The sequence below is a fragment of the Gopherus evgoodei genome, chromosome 11, assembly GCF_007399415.2.
Source record: "Gopherus evgoodei ecotype Sinaloan lineage chromosome 11, rGopEvg1_v1.p, whole genome shotgun sequence".
In the NCBI taxonomy this organism is placed as follows: domain Eukaryota; kingdom Metazoa; phylum Chordata; order Testudines; family Testudinidae; genus Gopherus; species Gopherus evgoodei.
Genome location: NC_044332.1, coordinates 30734019 through 30748892, shown reverse-complemented (window position 1 = coordinate 30748892; position 14874 = coordinate 30734019). Strand labels below are relative to the sequence as shown.

General features: G+C 38.1%; 1 protein-coding gene across 3 annotated transcripts in view; it reads right to left on the bottom strand.

Annotated features, from left to right (window-relative positions):
* The window catches only part of CALCRL (calcitonin receptor like receptor), a 110198-nt gene extending 103543 nt beyond the window's left edge, over positions 1-6655 (bottom strand). For 2 of the 3 annotated variants that reach the window (XM_030580746.1, XM_030580745.1), the window contains exon 1: positions 6524-6655. The gene's annotated coding sequence lies outside the window, so the exon portion shown is untranslated. Of the gene's footprint in view, positions 1-6392 lie in introns of all 3 variants that reach the window. The other variant, XM_030580744.1, reaches the window with a different exon arrangement.
* Between the last annotated feature and the right edge of the window lie 8219 nt (positions 6656-14874).

Below are 14874 nucleotides of genomic sequence, written 5' to 3'. Positions count from 1 at the left end.
TCAGAATAACTGCAAATCTGTCACTTGTGCGACCAACCTTCCCACTGACTAAAATGAGAATTTGGGTTTGCAAGGAAGACTTCTGGAACTTACTGTAAAATGAGTACAAATAGTATATCCTCACTGACGCTATTAGTAATATTAGAAACAAAGCTGGTTCCAATACCTTCCCTGGCTCGAAACTGAGCTTCGGGGTTGAAATTTCTCATCCTGCACCAGATGCAGATCTACAGTTGTATTTTATCATGATTTCAAAATTCGGAAGGGATACTGAACACTGGCAAGATGGGATATAGCAAAACAAAATAACCTAAGATGCAAAATGGCATGCTTGAGAAATCATCTTGGAAAATGCCTGATAATGGGATCATTTTTCAATTGTACATTCTGCCCCAAATCTCAGATTTATACTAGTTTCTAAAATATTTCTCACTTTTAGACCCCAGAGAGACACCTGCTGGATTCAATGAACAGAAGGGTGGATGTCCCCATTATACAGAAGGCTGCATGATCATCCCTGAAAATGTATGTTTGTATAGTAAAATAAGGTTGTACAACAATTTCCTTTTCTGTGTATAGCAGGTATTCACTGAAATACCCAATCCCATTCATGGCAAAGCAGGGTAAGAGGCTCACTCTGTTAAGATAGTCATTGAAATACATCAAATGAGAATTATTGGACATAAGATGTTGGAAACAAATTACAGTTTTGCTGCTAGAGACAGATGGAAATAAATATTTTTTAAAATCACAAAACAAATGAAAATCCATACAAATCTAACTACAAAGGAGATCCCTGCACAATATTTTAAGTGGTGTTAGGTTCTCCCCTCTACCCACCAAAGTATACTGATTAATCAATAGCTTAATGCACTCAAATCAATTACTACCTACAATGATTTTCTATAACAGCCATCATCATTATACACACAAAAGAGACAAATAAGAATATAAAGAGTTCCATTTTATATAATTTCATACTACTACAGTTCCTGCAGTTTTCAAATTTGGAATTAGCATTAAAGAGCCCTAGATAATGTTGAAAGAAGGGTTTTAATTACTATGGTATGAATAAGACTATTAAGAGCAAATACAATTTACTAAACACTAAAGAGATCATTGTTTTAAAAATAAAAAACCTCTATAGAATATTCTTTAGAAAAAAAGTGTCATTATCACTGTGTTTAATTCATAGACCTTGATATTCCAATTTGAGCCTGACTAATACAAGCTATATTCTGCAGTGCTTACGCAGACAAAATTCTCCCTGAACTCAGGGGGAATTTGCTTGAGTAAGACATGCAGGATCTAGCCATATATCAATTGACGTCTTCTAACATTCCATTAGTTGTTTATTTGTCAGGTATGGTTTAATGATGTCCCATGGAAACTGAACTTCTTGGAACAGATCCTCAGCTGGTATAAAATGGGACATTTTCTTTGAGTTCAACAAAGATATGCTGATTTATACCTTCTGAGTTGCAGTAAACATTACTTAGTTTAAGTAAAGCCATTTTTTTAAGGCTTAGTTCACTTTAGAAATAATGAATTTCAACTGTATCTTATCCTGGGAAAGCAGCTCTAAATAAATCACTTTAGTCCTACTGGACAATATATACTGTAGCAATGATTAAAAGTGTTTGCACAGAGGTAGGGCAGAAAAAAGAATAGCTTTTCTGGGGAAATGTAAACACCATAAACAAGCCAGAGGAACCAAAGGCAGACATGCAGGAGAAATAAGAAAACAAAAGACTTGATTGAAAATGCAAAAGTTAACTCTTCCAAGTCTGCCTGTGTTTCAAGAATAGAACAAAGAAAATGCTTCAAAAGCAAAGATACTTGATGAAAGCTAATTTAATTCATGTTTATAATTCTGGAGCATTTAGAGTTCTCTAAACAGAAATGAGATAAGGAATGGTCTAATTTCTGCTTTGCTCTGTGTAATGTATTTATATTATACTGAAAATATCTGACTAAAAATAAGGTATTGTAGCAAATTTTAAATTTAAAGAGAAAGGAGTTTGAACATTAATGGGACAAATTTTCCATGTTTATCTGGTTCGTAAAAAACAAGAATGGCACTGAACTGTATTCAATTTCAAATATTGATCCTTGTGCCTTGTATTTTTTTTCCTGAAGAACACAGGATTTGAATGGACAAACCGGGTTAGATCCAATTTGCATGACATCTTTTAAAAACAGAATATCTCTGATTATTTAAGAAATCATTAATCAAATCATGAATGAAAAACAGCATGGTGCGGACAACAACAAAAACCTATCAGGTTTTTCTTATTTAACAGCTATTTTCTTGACAAAAACCAAGTGTAATCTGGTTGTAGAACTATTCACTTGTTCCTAAACTCAATGCTGTGCTAGAATAAATTCCAAAATTCTGACATGTTATACGTTAAAGTCTTAAACATTTCCCCTCCTAACTGAGAAACTAAGCCTAGGGAAGGTGTTTTCAATAAGCATATCTCTTAATCAAGTATCAGAGGGGTAGCCGTGTTAGTCTGGATCTGTAAAAGCAGCAAAGAATCCTGTGGCACTTTATAGACTAACAGAGGTTTTGGAGCATGAGCTTTCGTAGGTGAATACTTCGTCAGATGCACGTCTGCATGCATGCATCTGACGAAGTAGGTATTCACCTACGAAAGCTCATGCTCCAAAACCTCTGTTAGTCTATAAGGTGCCACAGGATTCTTTGCTGCTCTTAATCAAGTACATTTTTGATCTAAAGTTGATGCACCATCAATGACAAGTTATTGTACATGCTTTTACAGCAGAGGTCAATTTGGGCTGTGAGTTTATTCCAGTATTCTGTATACATTCATAAATAACAGCTAAACAGTATGCATAGAAGGAATTTTACTACTAAAACCAAGAAAACTAAACAAATGAACAGAAGAGAATAACTTCTTTAAAAAAGCGCAAGTTAAGTAGCCTACAGAAATGTAGACACTAACTTTTCATTGAAATCGCTCATGAAGTAGCACAAGGCACTTTTAATATTTACTATAAAACTTACTAGAAATACACTTCTACCCTGATATAACGCACCCGATATAACACAAATTTGGATATAATGCGGTAAAGCAGTGCTCCAGGGGGGTGGGGCTGTGCACTCCGGCAGATCAAAGCAAGTTCTATATTACATGGTTTCACTTATAATGTGGTAAGATTTTTTGGCTCCCAAGGACAGCCTTATATAGGGATAGAGGTGTATATTTTTAATATCACTGCATATACTTTAACATTGGAAACAGACTGAGTTCAGTATTTGCTTGTTACTGAAGTATTCAAATAGGTTTGCCTTCGTGATTTATGAAAGCTTTGTGGGCCCAGTGCTACAGAAGCCTCACACCCGAGTAGTTGTACAGCAGGCAATGGAACTACTTGCATTTGCAAGAACTAAACTGAGCAAGTATTGGCAGGGGCCAGTTTAATTCTTTATTTCCTGCTATCTGGATTCAGACACCTTTACTCACGTCAAGTAGTAACTTACTCCATGAGCAGTCCCGCTGAAATCACTGGAACTCCTCAGAGAATCAGGCACTGCTCACCAGGCATATGCAGGGCAGAATCTAACCCCCACTGAATTTTGATTAAACAAGTTTACTCAATACTTCCAGACTTAAAATGAATAATCAATATAAAAAAAAATTGAAATTACTAAAAAATGTCTATCAGCAGCCTGTGAGGGGAGACATCCTTACATCCTGATGTCTGTGATGCAGTTAATTCCTCAGCACAAAACTAAAACTAACTATAACATGCACACCTTTGGTGAAATGCTGGTCAGTGGAAGAACTCCCATGGACTTCAGTGGGGCCAGGACTTTATCTGTTGTGCCAAATCAGAAAAAAAAAAAGTTTGTTGGGACAAATCTTGTATTTCTGAAAATTGAGCAGACCTGCCACTGAAGTCAATGGGAGTTTTGCCTGCCGCAGGTCAACATGTGTTTGGTTACATCACTGAGCAAGGTGTCACAGCTAGAGTAAGCCTGGGAGAATCAGGATGTTGAGTACCACAGAACTTGGTCCTATATTTGGTCATACCCATGGTTTGTAGTCAGGTATACTTAATACTTTTCTTTTGTACATCAAATCATTTGAGCCAAACCACTCAGCACCACTGGTTGGTTATCACATATTAAATATGCTAATCATTTTAGATTCGGAACTTGCTCCTGTAAACACTTACACACATGCTTAATGTTTCAGGTGTGAGAAGTCCAGCTGAAGTCTCTGGTACTACTCACTTGAGCAAAGTTAAGCTTGTGATAGATTGGAGCCTAAACAATTTATTGGAAACAGTTGTTGCAGCCAATTATTTCTAGTATTCAGTTAATTAAAACAACATTAGCACTTATTTCTGTATTTTTTTATTGTTTGATTTTATCAACACTAAATGCCTTTTGCCCCACACTTATTGCCAAAGTAAGATAAAGAGTTTGGGATTAATCCTCAGATCACTGAGAGTTTGACCTCAGTGGAAGCAGAATCATATGAGATTCTTCAGAGAATACTGTATAAATACAGTAACTGGCTAAAACACGGTACCTAAAATAGATAGTATTACGATGTCTGAACTGCTACATTAATCACACATGGAAAATATATATGAAGTGATACACAACATACAGCAGAACACATCCTCCCTCATGCTGCTGATTTTTGTGTGATCTTTAAAGTAGTAGTTTTTAACAGGGGTCTGCAGATTATGTCTAAGGGGTCTGCGAAAGACAAACTAAAACCGGACTGAACAGAATTGAACTATATATGCAGGTAATAGATTTCCAAAGAGCTCTATTTCCAGTTGAAGATTTTTAGGGATACACAAATGAAAAGAGGTTGAAAATCACAGCTTTAAAGAAAAGATACAGCCAATAAAACCGACTATCAGTCATGCTGATTTAGATTAGTGAAACTCCTTTGATTTCAATGGAATTACTCTAGATTTAGAGGCAGTGTAGCTGAGCGCATAACTGAGTAATTTATAAAGCATCATTCTTAATCGTTAAATCCCCCATAGTTGCAAATGAGTGACTAGGTTCCATGATATGTGAAGATAATCTGATGTAAATGAGAGTAGAGCTTGGCCCCAGGTAATAAATGTGAATTTATTAAGATAGTAACAACACAGACTCTTCTATGATTTTCCAGTATTAGTACCCTCAAAATGTGAGCATTGGCTAACTGAATGATCACAGGACAAGTCTCATTTGTATCTCATATGTACACTGTTGCCGATATTATTCTCAACATAGATTTCCCGTACTAGCATACATTTTCATGGGAGTTTTCTGTCTAATGATCCATGACATCAGCTCCCCCCGCCAATCATACAAACACACACATGCAGCAATTCATTAACAAAGGTAACTATCATAGGAATGTGGCTTCATGGATACAGACAGGAAACACTGCTTCTAAATTAGAAAGTTTAATCCTCTCTAGGACAAACAAGATAGATACCAAACTTTAGCGTTAGCTTAACCCTTTATACTAAAATGTACCCACTCCAATCATACAATTCCAGTTTTCCACACTGCAATGGTTTAATAAGTTGGGGAAAGGAGGAAACATTTTTTAAAACTGATCAACACAGAAGGAAAAACTAAAACACCAAAACAAAACAAAAACCACCCCCCAAACCAAAACAAAAAAAACACCATAGACAACACATCACCCCTTCCCCGGCCACACATACATTTAGTAGGGAAAGAAAACCTCGTGAAAAAGAAGAAGAAAAAAACTTCACCCAAAAACTGACAAACCAAAGTTAGTTATTCCTTAAAAATGACAGAACCCTTTTAAATTCTGTTATAAAGCAGCAAGGAGTCATTCTGGTCTAATTTAAATGTAATCTCTTTCTCCTGTATTATAACAATGACAGTGAGACTAGGAGAAAATCCAGTAAAGAAAACTGCTCTGCTTTTATCACTTAATTCTTCCTCTCTTGAAAGAACCCCAGTTGTCCTGAATTAGTTTTAAGGACTATTTCCCAACCAGTAAAGCCCTAATCCTCTCCAGATGCAAATACTGAAACCTGATCAGCTAATATTAGGATTTGTGAAAGATACTTTAAGGGCTGACTTCGGTGTCTTGTTTGTATCATCCTTTTTACCAATCCAACTTTTGATTAATTTGTTATATATTTTAACAATATCAGTTATAAAATCAGCTCAGCATTTGTTCACTAAAAAACATAAACAAAGAATTTTTTTCTTATAGCTCTACCTCTGCAGATTACCAACATGCTCAGGTTAAAAAAACAAGCAGTTCCTCCTTATAATATTAATATCCATTTTGATAAAATCATTCAGATGCCATAGGGATGTCATTCTTCTTTAATAATACAATAAATCTGTTTTAATCTGTACTCACCAAACACAGTTCCTTTGGAAAAAAATTCAAATAAATTCTTGGATCTCAATTTGATTTTTGCCTTTCAATATATGAAAGATTGTGATTCTTCCTCCTCCCCCCAGCAAGGTGGAGAATGATAAGAGACTTACAATCTGATCCTGCAAGATGGGTATAATCCAGTTTATCAGAGCCTGATGATCCTAATGTAAGAGGTTACTCTGGTCTTCTGTGGAGAGGGGGGTTGCTCTGAGGAGAATTGGAAGGGTTGTCAGATTGTAAGTGATCAGCAGCAGAAGGGAAACATCAGAGCTTCCTGTTACATCACTCTGACCCCGCCTGCATTTAGTAGTATTAAATTTCTTTCTTTCTCAAATAGCACACCCCCAGAAAGCAAGCGCCTCTTATATTCCCACACAAGAACTGGAGGCAGCCTGAACACTGACATGTTTCATATGGTATCCAAATGTATTGTTCCTAGTGAAAGCTAGTTTCCTTTCACCTTCACTGAGATCTGTTGAAACTTGCCATCCAGATAAACTAGTGCCTTGAAGTGAATCTGAAAATATTCATTCTTTCCCCAGGTTAAAACAAGTTCCAGATAAATAAACCAACCTAAATCTTTACTCATAAACAAAGAATTTAGGACAATAGCTGCATTCTTACTTACTAGCTCAGTGACCTGACCGTCTCTGACAGAATCCTTTCTACAGATGACAGCACTGTATGTTGCTCTAGGCATCTGATTGTTAAGTGCTAAGAAGATATACCTAGAAATAGTTTAATATTGGAAGAATAAAATTATGTTAAAGATCAGAATCAAATCTCCACATGCAGACAAATCTTAAATTAAAACTACCAGGTTGTTCCTGTCTCACCCCCCACTTCCCTTTTTTCAGTTGCAAAAAATAAGAAAATAAAATTGAGATTACATGAGTGCAAGAGAAAATATCAAGGTAAAATAAAATAAAAATGGCCATGTGGATCAGTGCTGGACAGAATTCAGACCTACATTTTCCAAAGTGGCTAGTGATCTCAGAAATGTTAATATTTGGTTGCCCAGCTTGGGCATTCTTGAGAAAATGCAAGTTTAGAGTTTGAGTCAAAGCTCACTGAGGTTAATGTAAATCTTTCCACTAACGTCAATAGATTTTGGAACCGGGACGTGACTTTTTGAGGTGCTGATGACTTGTCCTCAAAATATCAAGCCTCTTTCAGGTGTACTAACCTGGCCATCCAAAACTGTAGGCTTCCCAAATCAATAGATATTTTGAAAATGTAAATGACAATGCCGTAATCCAAAACAAATGGGAGCTCAAGACGTTTTAGACTCCAATCCTGCTAACTCTCACACACAAGTAGTGCCACTGAATTGAATGAAACCACACATCTATGTAAAGATACTCATGAGATAAGTATTTCCAGGATTGGGACTTTAATGGCCATCTGCCATACATGCGTCTAAGCGCTGCAGAGGTCTTAAATCAATGTGAGAATTGTTTGAGAATAAAGTATGATCAATGTATGTCTTTTTAAACAAACACACTCAAACTAATAATTGATATGCTAAATTTCTGGCCAATGCAGGAAGAAATAAACAAGACACTGGGTCTGATTCTGAACTCACACTTATATAAATCAAGAGTAACTCCACACAGGACAATGGCCTTACATTAGTGTAAAACTGGCTTATAGTTTTAAAAGGAAGCGGTATCATGGAAATATGGAATTGCCTAGACCCTGTTCTCTAGCAGCACTGCTGGGCTATAAAGAGCTAGAAAATACGGAGAAGCAATTTGAACCTGAACACTGATGTGAAATTAGTTCTTGGTCATGATAAATATCTAAGCAAAATATATAGGAATGTAATAATTAGTACTGTAGTTAAGTAGATTGATCTTTTCACTCTTTCTTTTTGGGAAGCAACTAACCCAAGCAAGCAGAACTGTCCATGGACAAAGAAGTGAATATTTTATTACATGAACATCTCTAAAATTCACAATTTCTCTTTGGCAAATAAAGTTCTTTCCTATAATTGTTTTAAAACTAAGTGCTCCAGCAATATTTAGCTTATTGTAGATGTGGTAGGATCACCAAAATCTGTCAAGGGTCTCAGCCTTATGACTACACTCAAGACTGGATGATCCAGATTAACTTTATAGAAAGGAAAAATCTTGCATCATTAAGTCCTAGGTTTAAACATAAATCTGAGCAGCCAAAAGATTTTTGACACCCTACCATGTATATAGTAAGTTAAAGAGAATCAATATATACAGTAAGTTAAACAGAACAGGTTTGTGCACCAAAGATTTGCTAATCCAGAGCTCTTCTACTAAAACATATGGAGTAACACTACGTGAATCAACCAAGCCCAAGAAACAAGACACAAAAAAGTTCTTATATCATATTAACAGCTATGAACTATACTGGAGAAAACCTTTTTAAACTGAAGCAGGGGAAACATTACTCTCTAGCTACCTAGAAGACTATGTGCAGTGTAAAGCTGCCATCTAGCGTTCAGCATTTGCCCATACATCATTTAAACATCAGTTTTCATTTCATAGTTTGCATAACGAAAACATAGTCGCTGGAAGGGGCTGCACAGACCGCTTCTGATAATATAAGAAATTACCGTATACAACTTGTTAGGCCAAACACAATGTGAACATGAATGAGGTTTGAAAAATTTCGGATAACTTTCTTCCCCATCCATTTTTAGGCATTTTCTGGTTCTAGTCATGAGCAGAAATATGAAGATCAAACACATGCTGTTCACATGTTATTTTCCTCCTAATTAAAACTATAAGCTACCTATAGACCAATGAGAGACTATTTTTGATAGATCTTCAGATTTGTTTTGTAGACTAAATGCTCTGCTGTACATTCAGAAAAGGTTATGGATACAACATGGATACTTTCTCAAAGAAACCCTCCAAACTCTTTGAAGTTCTGATCTCTAACGTACTCAGTTTTATAGACCCAAAGCATGAGAATTTTCATGAATTATTTCCTGCAATTTATCTATATTTCATGTTATTTTTAAACTAATCCAATTATAAAATGAAGATAACACCTTAAGGAAATAGCTGTGAGGAACAAAATTTACTTGCAGGTTAATATGCAGGAACACATTGAATCTGGAAGGGCAGACATCTTACTAAAATGTAAAGAAATGTACTGGTTCTTAAAGCAGGTGTGATGGTGGTGAGAAGAGAGAGAAGAGAATTAAGAGAAAAATAAGTAGAATGGAGGAAATGGAATACAGATTAGAAGAATAGTAAAAGTGATGCAGTAAGTATATTAAGAGAATTTAGAAGTGAAAAGAAAATGAAAGTTCTGAACAGAGTCTAAATTTACTTAAAAATAATCTGAATGGATTCTGGCTAAAGAAAGGAACCGATGAAATATTTTAAATGCCAGCAATATGGTTATTGGTGTCACTAACATAGCATTCAGTTTTCTGATTTTTGTAAGCTAGGCCTAGATCCCTTCATTCTTTCCATCAAACCAACTCTGTTATCCAATAAATATTCATCATTCGCTTTTAACTGTCTTCGTGGAGCAAATGTACCTGTTGGTGTCACAGAATCACAGTGTTGGTGCTCTGAAACAGCTCTGAATGAAGTCAGGCAGGATTCCAGTGCAGCATGTTTTACTTCAGTGCACATTCTCAGCAGGGCAAGAAGCCTGTTCCTGGGTCTGACCTTGGAGCATTCAGCAGCCCTGTTAACACTGTGAGCATCCTGCAGCGAGTCCTCCTGGATGGGACACCTGGGAAAGCCTTACACTCCACCAAAGGGCCATGCATCCCAACTTTGCAGTCAGCAGTGACTCTCAGCCAGTGTTGTAAAACAGAAGAGTTTATTAGTGGATGGGAACACAATGTAGAACAGATCTTGTTAGTATAGAAAGCAGGAACATTCAGCAAATTCTATCTTGGGGGATCCAGAGCCCAAAGCCCTGGGATCTCCCCCCAAGAGACTGACCAGCTTCCAGCAGCCAGACTTAGTCATGAGCTGCTGCCCCATCTCTTTACTTTGTCTCTTTCCTGGGCAAGCAGGTCACCTGGCCTGCATGTCTCACTTTGTTTTCCATCTCCTCCAACTGACTTTGTATCCCTGGCCATCAGTTACCAGGATACAGATATAGGATACCCCAGGCAGTCACACCTGTCCCTAGGGTCTCTGCAAGGATCACACACCCTTGTCCCACTACCTAGACACTTGAATAAAACATAAGGGAAACTGATGCACACAGTATTCAGACAAAACAGTAAGAACATACCCACTTTGTCACCGTTGATTACTCTGAGTTTAGTTGCTCTGAGGGTGTCACACTGAGCAGAGGAAGAAGTGGTATCTGAATGAGGGAAAGGAAAATGAAAGGAAGCTCTGTTGTGGATAATATCAGGGGACAGTCAGATCAGGCTCTAGTGGCTTTCCCTCAGAAGGATAAATAGCCAATAAGTGTTTAATTTGTGGGAACATGAGTCTTTTCTGATGTTAAATGGAATGCAAAGAAAGAATTTTTAAAAATGAAATACTAGCCCTTACTGCTTAAGGAAACAGGATAGGTGGAGGGGAACTGTAATAACACTTCCCAGATGACTGACGCGTGCCCAAATCCTGCACATTCAAAGATGGATGATTCATGTTCTTCTGGGTTGAAATCCTGGTCCTATTGCAGTCAAGGGGAGTTTTGCCATTGAGTTTTATGAGGCCAGGATTTCACCCCAGCTGTGCAATACGTGTCTGTCTGATAATGCCGAACTCCTTTTTCTGGATGAAAACACTGGGTATTGCTGAGTCACTTAACATTATTGATCCTACTCTTCAATTCATTGCTCTTCTTTCTAATGGAGAACACTTAGAATCAAATTCTCCAGGCTGCTATAATTTATGTCAACCATGGGAATCACCCTGGACTGTGGAAGAACACACTGAGCTTCATACCTTCTCTGCACCTTCTCCTCCTGTGGTGCACAGTGTGGCCTTCATGCATAGCCCTTAATTTGCTTACCTGCTGCAATGTTCTCATAGATATGATTTGTAAAGCAGCAAAGTATCCTCTTCAGGATGAAAGAAGCACGATAAATGTAATCTTATCATTAATACCATTCTAATAACAATGGGCCAAGATTATGCCCTGAAAACTCGTAGGTAGTCTCCTCTGTAAACCGTGTGGCATGCACTGTTGATCTGCGCATGGGAGGTTGATATGGGAGCAAAAATCAGCCTGGGGAGAAGCATCATCCCCCACCAACACTGCAGAGCTCAGGGCATAAATGAAAGATAGCCCCAGGTTATATTAGATTTTGACATGTCAAATGACCACCTTTCCCTCCCCTTCATCCTGTAGAGGGACTGTCCCTTTAAGCAGGGTTCTGTGTACAGTCTGCAGCTGAGGAAACCTGATGTCAGGATTCCTTGGGGCAGTGGAGGGAGGAGAATGAAGGGATCCCATTTCAAGCAGGGAGGCAGAGGTTCAGCTCTTCAGAAAACAGGACCAGTTTTGCATCTTTAAAATATTTCATCTTTTAAAAAAAAGCTTTTTGCTATTTTTATTATAGACAGACCAATCCTGCAAGTACTTACTGCTGCACACAGTTTTCTATGATATGGTGCATCATGTAGGAAGTGGTGTTGGCTTTAACTCCCCATAGTGAGCATATCACTCTGATTCCCTGGGGGAATCAGTGGCAAGCCAAGGCACAAGGGAAGAGGGGGTGTCAACAATACTTCAAGCCCACTCACTCCTTCCTTGGGCTGCCCTCTGTCAACTGCCCATCCTCTTACCTATAAGCTGATCCATGGTTGATCCCTTCAGCGGGGCTGCTCACAGTAATAAGCACTGTACAATCCAGGAACGGTACCTTTTATCTGGATCACTTTCCCAATTGAATAGCTGCTCTCCTTATTTGGGCAGAAGGGGAAAATAGATTTAAAATATAAACAATTAGTGCATTGCCTTGTTAGTGGTGGGAATTAATCAAACTGAGGTTCTGCCAAATTGAGCCATTTAATTATGAAGTGTTTAAGAGAATATTTCACATTACAACAAAACACCATCATAAACTTTTCCATTTATTACTATGCTGCAAAATCCAGATTACCATACAGAAACAAATGCACAGATAAAAGAAGAGAACAATGTTTCATGAAACTCAAGGTTATACAAATGCAAGAAGTATGGGTAATAAGCAGGAAGAACTGGAAGTGCTAATAAATAAATACAACTATGACATTATTGGCATTACTGAAACTTGGTGGGATAATGCACACGACTGGAATGTTGGTGTGGATGGGTATAGTTTGCTCAGGAAGGATAGACAGGGGAAAAAGGGAGGAGGTGTTGCCTTATATATTAAAAATGTACACACTTGGACTGAGGTGGAGATGGACATAGGAGACGGAAGGGTGGAGAGTCTCTGGGTTAGGCTAAAAGGGGTAAAAAACACAGGTGATGTCGTGCTGGGAGTCTACTACAGGCCACCTAATCAGGTGGAAGAGGCGGATGAGGCTTTTTTCAAACAACTAACAAAATCATCCAAAGCCCAAGATTTGGTGGTGATGGGGGACTTCAACTATCCAGATACATGTTGGGAAAATAACACCGCGGGGCACAGACTATCCAATAAGTTCCTGGACTGCATTGCAGACAACTTTTTATTTCAGAAAGTTGAAAAAGCTACTAGGGGGGAAGCTGTTCTAGATTTGATTTTAACCAATAGGGAGGAACTTGTTGAGAATTTAAAAGTAGAAGGAAGCTTGGGTGAAAGTGATCATGAAATCATAGAATTTGCAATTCTAAGGAAGGGTAGAAAGGAGTACAGCAGAATAGAGACAATGGATTTCAGGAAGGCGGATTTTGGTAAGCTCAGAGAGCTGATAGGCAAGGTCCCATGGGAATTAAGACTGAGGGGAAAAACAGCTGAGGAAAGTTGGCAGTTTTTCAAAGGGACACTGTTAAGGGCCCAAAAGCAAGTTATTCCGATGGTTAGGAAAGATAGAAAATGTGGCAAAAGACCACCTTGGCTTACCCTTGAGATCTTGCATGACCTACAAAATAAAAAGGCGTCATATAAAAAATGGAAACTAGGTCAGATCTCGAAGGATGAATATAGGCAAATAACACAGGAATGCAGAGGCAAGATTAGAAAAGCAAAGGCACAAAATGAACTCAAACTAGCTATGGGAATAAAGGGAAACAAGAAGACTTTTTATCAATACATTAGAAGCAAGAGGAAGACTAAGGACAGGGTAGGCCCACTGCTCAATGAGGAGGGGGTAACAGTAACGGGAGACTTGGAAATGGCAGAGATGCTTAATGACTTCTTTGTTTCGGTCTTCACTGAGAAGTCTGAAGGAATGTCTAGTATAGTGAATGCTTACGGGAAGAGGGTAGGTTTAGAAGAGAAAATAAGGAAAGAGCAAGTAAAAAATCACTTAGAAAAGTTTGATGCCTGCAAGTCACCAGGGCCTGATGAAATGCATCCTAGAATACTCAAGGAGTTAATAGAGGAGGTCTCTGAGCCTCTAGCTATTATCTTTGGGAAATCATGGGAGACGGGGGAGATTCCAGAAGACTGGAAGGGGGCAAATATAGTGCCCATCTATAAAAAGGGAAATAAAAACAACCCAGGAAACTACAGACCAGTTAGTTTAACTTCTGTGCCAGGGAAGATAATGGAGCAGGTAATCAAAGAAATCATCTGCAAACACTTGGAAGGTGGTAAGGTGATAGGGAATAGCCAGCATGGATTTGTAAAGAACAAATCGTGTCAAACTAATCTGATAGCGTTCTTTGATAGGATAATGAGCCTTGTGGATAAGGGAGAAGCGGTGGATGTGATATACCTAGACTTTAGTAAGGCATTTGATACGGTTTCGCATGATATTCTTATAGATAAGCTAGGAAAGTACAATTTAGATGGGGCTACTATAAGGTGGGTGCATAACTGGCTGGATAACCGTACTCAGAGAGTAGTTGTTAATGGCTCCCAATCCTGCTGGAAAGGTATAACAAGTGGGGTTCCGCAGGGGTCTGTTTTGGGACCGGTTCTGTTCAATATCTTCATCAACGATTTAGATGTTGGCATAGAAAGTACGCTTATTAAGTTTGCGGACGATACCAAACTGGGAGGGATTGCAACTGCTCTGGAGGACAGGGTCAAAATTCAAAATGATCTGGACAAATTGGAGAAATGGTCTGAGGTAAACAGGATGAAGTTCAATAAAGATAAATGCAAAGTGCTCCACTTAGGAAGGAACAATCAGTTTCACACATACAGAATGGGAAGAGACTGTCTAGGAAGGAGTATGGCAGAAAGAGATCTAGGGGTCATAGTGGACCACAAGCTTAATATGAGTGAACAGTGTGATACTGTAGCAAAAAAAGCAAACATGATTCTGGGATGCATTAACAGGTGTGTTGTAAACAAGACACAAGAAGTCATTCTTCCGCTTTACTCTGCGCTGGTTAGGCCTCAACTGGAGTATTGTGT